Source organism: Citrus clementina, unplaced genomic scaffold (assembly GCF_000493195.1).
Source record: "Citrus clementina cultivar Clemenules unplaced genomic scaffold, Citrus_clementina_v1.0 scaffold_3, whole genome shotgun sequence".
Classification (NCBI taxonomy): Eukaryota; Viridiplantae; Streptophyta; class Magnoliopsida; order Sapindales; family Rutaceae; genus Citrus; species Citrus x clementina.
Window position 1 is genome coordinate 30,075,688 of NW_006262339.1, and position 7,796 is coordinate 30,083,483.

Consider the following 7,796-nt stretch of genomic DNA (forward strand, 5'->3'; position numbering starts at 1 on the left):
AGGAGATGTTGGGTGTATCCAATTAAGAAAAAATCAGATGTATTTCCAGTGTTTAAAGAATACAAAGCGCGGGTGGAACTTGAATCCGACAAAAGGATTAAGTGCTTGAGGACAAATAATGGTGGTGAGTATACAGACGGCGAGTTTCATACTTTCTGTAAGCAAGAAAGTATTCAAAAGTAGTTCACGGTAGCATACACTCCTCAACAAAATGGAGTGGCAGAGCGGATGAACAAGACTCTTACAGAACGAATAAGAGCTATGTTGAGAACTGCGAGTCTACCCAATTTATTCTGGGTATAAGCAACAAAAACTGCCTGTTATATAGTAAATCGGTTGCCATCCACAATAATTGGGCTGAAGATAGCGATGGAGATGTGGACTAGAAAGCCAGCTAATTACTTCTACCTACATGCATTTGGATGTCTTATGTACGTGATGTACAATACCCAAGAAAGAACAAAGTTAGATCCAAAATCTAAGAGGTGTATCTTCTTGGGGTATGCTGATGGAGTAAAGGTGTATTGTCTGTGGGACCCTACTGGCTACAAGATTATCATCAGCAAAGATGTTATCTTTGTAGAAGATCAACTACAAAGGAGAGATGAGGATGATAGTTGTTGTGCAAATTTTACTGAACTCGTAAGTGCACGAATCTATTGTAGAATAGATTAATGATGATGAGTGTCGATCCACGAGGAGGTGAATTTTAATTGTGTGTAGAGTTAATTTTCATAAGGGTGGTTGGATTTGTGGTGAAAATGATTTGGAATATCCTAAAATTTAAATTAGAATGGCAGGAATAAATTAAAGCGGAATCTATTGAAATAAAGCATTTGGGTATCTATATCTGCATCAACATGCACCATGGACTAAATATTCCTTATTAATGCCAATTAAATTATGAGGGGGGTTTTCACTCCTCATGAACCACACTCTAATCAATATGGTGCTAAGGGTTTATCGTGCCAAATAATAATAACCTTGTGCTAGGGAGCCGGTTAAATCAGTGTGGTATCTAGACAAGATTATTACTATTTATAGATGAAAAGTCAAAAATCCATAATAATTAGAGAGGACAAGAAAATAAATTTACCAAATAAAGCCCATGACACATGTTGAGACTTCACCTTCAACCCAAGCTTGAAAGAAAATTAGTTACTCATAATTGAACTAGGGGTAAAATGAAAATTTATTAAAATACGTAGAAAATACAAGATGGAGAAGGCATTACAGAAAATGAAACTCAAAAATGAATTCAGGGATCTCAAATTAAGGGGGAGCCCCCTTTTTATAGATACATTGAGTAAATCGTGGCCATCAGATTAAAAATAATTTGGACGCTCAGGATTGCGCCATGTCATCGGTCAACAGTACGCGGTTTGAATAGTGACGCGGTATGAACAGTGAGGCGGCTTGAATAGTGACACAGTTTGGTTGTAAATAATTCTGTGTATATGCATGTACCATACACACGATTTTTAGTCCACTAACATGCTGCCACGTCACTGATCAACAGTACATAAGAATTTTAGTCCAATAGTATCGTGATACCTCATCGGTCAATGCCACATCGTCGTTCCGAATATGTGAACAGTGTCATGAACAGTAACATAGACAGTACTGTACATGTGAATAGTGCCATTTTTCCTTTTATGCTCCTCAGAAGGTTTTTGACTCTCCTGAGTTCAAAAGTGATGTCCATTTTGTTGTCTGATATCTCGTTCATTGTGAAATAACCATGATGCCCCTAAAATACATAAAATACTTAATTAAAATAAAACACACATAATTAAATCACAAGAGACTTAAATACATAAAAGTAAGGGTGTTAGTAAGACTTGAAATGTAAAATGACGATTTTCTCCTTTATAAATATACACTTTCTAGTACTCAACACACCCCCCAACTAGCTTATTGCTAGTCCCTAGCAAATAAAGCGAAAACAAAATTCAAATCCAAAATGATTTTTTTTTTAAACACTCGTGTTTATTCAATTAGACTAATGATAGCAATCAAATAAAAGTATAATCATTATCTCCAGTTTAAAAAAATATCACTCCCACATTAACCATCCGTATGAATCAACCTAGTAGACTTTGTCACAACCACTTTTAAGAATGACATGTCAAACCCCAAAATCTCACTGGAAGTAGTGACACTCTCACAAAAAAATTAAACCCAATAAAAATAGTCACTCCAATGAATGGTAAATTGAGACAAAATAATAAAGAAGTGATATCACACACTCCCATCAAGATGAAAGGAATATGCCCACAGCTAAAAAATAACACGATCTTAAGTCAAACAAAATGCTAGGTTGATAACTATAGGAAATGAGAGTTATTACATCAATTCTAGACTTAAATTAAGATCACTTAAAGAACAAATAAGGTGCTTTTATTACATTTTGGTTATATTTTGCATAAACATTCATTTTAGTTGAGTCTTAATAAGTTTTCTTTGAATCAAAGTAATTGGTGCTAAAAACAGGTGAATAATTGTAGGTTTTCAGAAAGTCTTAATTCATGAGGGATAGTGAGACATTAGATGAGCAAGAGGAGGAGAGAAGATGACTGCAAAAGAAGTAAAGCACAATCGGGAATAGTACAGTGTTGTAGCGGATGTTAGAGCAATCAGTGCTGTAGCAATCTGGGAGCAATGCGAGAGAAAACTTAGGCGCGGGTCAGCTGCAGAATCGCGATTTGCATGTTTCCTAATTTAACTCATGCACGCCCATGGACTTTGGTTTACCCTAGTTTGCAGTATAAAAGGGAGGCGTGCACAACATAGAAAGGTGGCAAGGAAATTATCATTAGAATAATTAGAGAAGAGAGGAGAAGAAGATCAGAATTGAAGAGTGCCGTTTCGGCAACATTGAGGAATCTTGCAGAATTACTTGGATTTTTCTTTCACCGTGCTCAACTTATATTTATCTTCTTCCTTTGATTGTTCTGATGTATCCCGTGAACAAAATATTTATGTTTGCTTTTCTTATTCAGAATATGAACTAGATCTGCTTGTAGTTGAGTGACAAACAATCCAATGGGTTTTTTATTGTTCTTATGTGCTGTTATGTCATTGCTGTAGCATTTTACTTTAATAGCTATTATTAATATAACTGTTATTTTGGTTGACCACTCATTTAATAGTTCAAGTCAAGATAAAGCCGCAAAATGACATGTCTTAGCGGATATTATTAGAGTATTACTTGGTCTTAATTTAAGTTTCCTGGATTAAGTTATCTTGAATCCCATAAGGGCTATACTTGAAGTTAAGATTTGTGACACACTAGACATAGGTGCTTACCTTGTAGGGTGGAGAGACTAAAGGATCATAATGCCATACCATAAGTAGATTAACAACTGGTCATTGTTAATAGATTTAAGGGTATGAGACTTCCAATAAGCGATAGCTGAGGATTTAAATTAATTCTGCCCTGTGCTGCAGCACTTGCCATAACAACTGGTGCTAACATGATGAAAAGTAGTCAACCCATAAGGAGAGTTTAATCATTCAACTACCATAGTTTCAATTGAATCTTAGACACATTTAATTTGGTTTAATTCATTACGGTATTGTTTTACTTTATTCTCTCACAATCATCAATTACAATAGAACCCACTCTATATTTGTTAACTTCAGATTGAATTTAGTTGCACTATTGTGATTGCTATAGCATTTCAAGTGACATCAATTCCTGTGGAGACGATCTTGAATATTCATCACTTTATTACTTATTGTGTACACTTGCACCTTGACATCAATAGCATTTGATTATAAAATTAACCAACAAGTTTTTGGCGCCGTTGCCAAGGATTGATTGTTTATTTTTGAAGTGTGAAGTAAATCTTGATAGCGCCAAATTTGACTTAATTCATTCTATTTATTGGCAGATCAGTACGTGCATGCGCAAAGACAGATCTGTGGTATTCCAATTCGATATTGAGATTGAAAGGACTGTCAGGGGACTGCGAAGAGAACAAAGGAATTCAAAAACTGTTTCAAGCATGAATAATTTGCAGGATGTGGGAAATTTGAACCCTTACGGGCCCTTACAACCAATCAACATTCAAGAAGAGCAGAATGAACATGCGAGAGACAGCCAGGCAATAACAATATTATTTACATGGCTGATGACAGAGACAGAGCTATTAGAGATTATGCTGTGTTAACTCCTTAAGTTGTACACCATGGGATAATCAACCTGAAGTAGAAGCTGCAAATTTTGAGTTGAAGCCAGTGATGTTTCAAATGTTGCAAACAGTTGGTCAATTTAATGGATTGCCAAATGAAGATCCTCATCTCCATCTTCAATTGTTCTTGGAAGTGAGTGATGCTTTTAAGATTGCTGGAGCAACACAAGATGCCTTAAGGCTGAGGCTTTTTTCTTATTCCTTAAGACATTGAGCAAGAGCATGGTTAAATTCGTTACCATATGATTCTATCACTACATAGAATGAGTTGGCTGATAAATTCCTAATGAAATATTTCCCACCGAAAAAACATGCTAAGTTACGGAATGAGATTACTTCCTTCCATTAACTTGAAGATGAGAGTTTGTACGAGGCTTGGGAATGATTCAAAGAACTGCTCAGAAGGTGTCCTCATCATGGCATTCCTTGTTGCATTCAGTTGGAAACTTTCTACAATGGGTTGAATCCAAGTATAAGGTTAATGGTGGATGCTTCAGCAAATGGAGCCCTGTTCTCCAAATCTTACACTAAAGCTTATGAAATTCTGGAGAGAATTGCGAATAATAATTATCAGTGGCTGTTGTGCAAAATTTATTGAATTCGCAAGTGCACGAATCTATTGTAGTATAGATCAATGGTGACGAGTGTCGATCCCACGAGGAGGTGGATTTTAATTATATGTAGAATTAATTTTGTATGAGGGTGGTTGGATTTGTGGTAAAAGTGACTTAGATTATCCTAAAATTGGAATTAAAATGGCAAGAATAAATTGAAGAGAAATCTATTGAAATGACGTACTTGGGTATCTAGATCCGTATCAACATGCACTATGGGCTAAATATTCTTTATTAATGCCAATTAAATCATGAGGGGGGAATCCACACCTCATAAACCACACTCTAATCAATGTGGTGCTAAGGGCTTATCGTGCCAAATAATAATAACCTTGTACTAGAGAGCCGGTGAAACCAAAGCGGTATCTAGACAAGATTATTATTATTTGTCGACGAGAAGTCAAAACATTCACAAAAACTAGAGGGGAAGAGAAAATAAATTTACCAAATAAAGCCCATGACACATGTTGAGACTTCACGTTCAACCTAAGCTTGAAAGAAAATTAGCTACTCATAATTGAACTAAGGGCAAAATGGGAATTTATTAAAATATATAGAAAATACAAGATGGAGAAGGAATTACAGAAAATGGAGCCCAAAAATAAATTCAGAGCCATCAAATTAGGGGGGGAGACCCCCTTTTTATAGATACATTGAGTAAATTGTGGCCATCGGATTAAAAACAGTTTGGACGCTCAGGATTGCGCCAGATCATCAGTCAACAGTACGCCAGTGAACAGTAACACGGTTTGACCTGGGTTGAACAGTGACGCGGTTTGGTTGAAAATAATCCTGTGTAATGCATGTTTCGTACACGAGATTTTTGGTCCACTGATATGCTGCCACGTCATCGATCAATAGTGCATAAGAATTTTAGTCCAACAGGATCGTGACACCTCATCAGTCAATGCCACATCATCGGTCAATGGCACGTCATCGATCCGTCTATGTGAACAGTGTTGTGAACAGTAACGTAGACAGTACTGTACATGTGAATAGTACCGTACATGTGAACAGTGTCATTTTTCCTTTTATGCTACTCCTAAGGTTTTCGACCGTCCTGAGTTCAAAAGTGATGTCTGTTTTACCGTCTGATCTCTCGTTCATTGTGAAATGACTATGATGCCCCTAAAATACATAAAATACTTAATTAAAATAAAACACACATAATTAAATTACAAGAAGCTTAAATACATAAAAGTAAGGGTTGTTAGTAAGGCTTGAAATGTAAAATGACGATTTTCTCCTTTATAAATATGCATTTTCTAACACTCAATACACCCCCCAACCAGCTTATTGCTAGTCCCTAGCAAATAAATCGAAAACAAAATTCAAACACAATATATATATATATATATATTTATTTATTTATTATTATTTTTTATTTTTGAAACAATCTTTTTTATTCAATCAGACTAATGATAGCAATCAAATAAAAGTATAAGCATTATCTCCAGTCTAAAGAAACATCACACCACATCAACCATCCACATGAATTAGCCAAGTAGACTTTGTCATAGCTACTTTCAAGAATGACATGTCAAACCCCAAAATCTCACTGGAAGTAGTGACACTCTCACAAAGAAATTAAACCCAATAAAAATAGTCACTCCAATGAATTGTAATTGAGAGAAAATAATAAAGAAGTGATATCACATGCTCTCACCAAGATGAAAGAAATATGCCCTCAGCTTAGAAATAATACGATCTCAAGTTAAATAAAAATGCTAGTCAACCCAATTTATTTATTTATTTTTATTATTTTTTTTATGCACCACTACTTCTTTTTAGCTCATGTAACTATCTTTTACTTCAGACTATAGTTCCCTAAAATCAAGAAGGACTTTTATTAGGACGTAACGTAGGCTAGAGACATGGCTAACAAAGAAGGGAAATAAGGAAAACAAAGTGTATGTTTGAGAAAAATGCAGAGGAATTTTTCTTTTTTGGAAGTTACAAGGTGGATTTCACCTATTATTGTTATTTTTTTCTTCTTTTATTTTGTAACAACAATTTTTTTTTTGGGCATAACTTCACTATACAAAATATTTATTTACATTTTTTCAAACATAAATAGGTGATGTAACTTGTAAGATATTAGGTAATACTCCAAATCGGAGTGGGTCAAGATGATAAGTTTGACAAAGAAAAGTTTTTTTTTTTAAAGGCTCAAAAGGGTTAACTATGAATATTTGATAAAAAGGATGGCTAGAAAGGCTCAAACGGATCAAAGATGACCTTTCTATCGTCTTTTAGGGCTCTAAATAATTTTTCATATCTACTAGTTAGATGGGCCTCCATATGTAGCAACAATTTTTTTTTATTTTACGATTTTTTTAAGGGTTAACTCAAAAGAAATCTAGAGTTCGTGTATATAATAATAAACTGCTAAGCTGTATAAAGAATGGTCAAAAGGGTTACTCTCCAAGAAAAATGATAGGATCAAAAACTCACTTGGTACTTATTATGACATGTTCATTCCTTCAAGCAGCTCATATTTGTCTCCGACATCAACATGTAAAGTAGCAAACATAGTGTAACATCACTTAAGACCAAAGATAATACAAATACTAAAATTTGAAATTAATCATGTCATCCAATGTTAAAACAAATCACACAATTCTTTTTAAACAACATTCTACCCTCCAACCTATTCTAAACATGAAAAGAAAATATGCATGCAGAAATGTGAAAATGATGCAGAAAAACTAATTAGAAAAGTTACACTTAAAATGATAGAAAACAAAAATGATTTTTTTTTATAACTTAAGAAGATACGTTTCTAGAGGCACTACACTCCATATTCAGTCATTTTCAACTCAAAAAAATTAAAAATGTATATTTATAAAGGAGAAATTAAAAAGAAGAAGAAAAATGAACATCAAAACATAATAAAGAAAAAGAAAATGTCTTTTTTTTTTGTTTTTTTTTCAAACGATGAAGATGCGTTTCTAGAGTCACTACACTCCATATTCAGTCATCTTCA

The 7,796-nt window shown here is 34.4% G+C and overlaps 1 non-coding gene across 1 annotated transcript; it reads right to left on the bottom strand.

The window, feature by feature from the left end:
• Positions 1-4,512: 4,512 nt before the first annotated feature.
• On the bottom strand, positions 4,513-4,619 carry LOC112100431. The gene has a single exon (XR_002906803.1). It is a non-coding gene; the product is annotated as a small nucleolar RNA R71 (small nucleolar RNA).
• Positions 4,620-7,796: the final 3,177 nt, after the last annotated feature.